Genomic DNA, 601 nt, shown 5'->3' on the forward strand with positions numbered 1-601 from the left:
TTCAGAGAAATTTTTTGCATTATGAGTATGATGTTTCAGTGCAATATCTTTTAGCCTAATTGTATTTTCATCATATTTTGTTTAATATCGAAAGTTATAATTAGGTGCTATTCAAAAATAATTAGGTGCTATTTGTTTCCACATCATTATAGATATGGAAAGGGTTGCCATGCCTGAAGCCTTTTCACTTTTGTTGTTAAATTCTGACGTTCATGTCTTTATTTATTAAGTACACTGACAATCTGTCAATTCCTATGGATCCTCCACATTTTTGGCTCTTAATAAATGGTCTATTGTCTCAAAACTAACGAAATATAAAGTCATTGGGAAACTCTTTGATTTATTCTCCAAATTGATATTTCTTTGATCCTCTCCTTTACTGTTTCAATGGCATTCCAAAATGTATTTAGGTTATTAAAATAGTTGACCTATAATACATGCTGCCATGTTACCCATGTTACCAAGGAAGGTTATAGTACAATAAATATCTTCCGAAATTTAATAGCAAGTAAAACAGTTTGTGGACGCGTGTTGCTTTATTAATTTTTTTTTTCCTGTATATTTTTGTGAAATAAAAAGCTGATTTCACTTCTGAACTATC

The sequence above is a fragment of the Prunus dulcis genome, chromosome 7 (assembly GCF_902201215.1).
Source record: "Prunus dulcis chromosome 7, ALMONDv2, whole genome shotgun sequence".
Lineage (NCBI taxonomy): Eukaryota > Viridiplantae > Streptophyta > Magnoliopsida > Rosales > Rosaceae > Prunus > Prunus dulcis.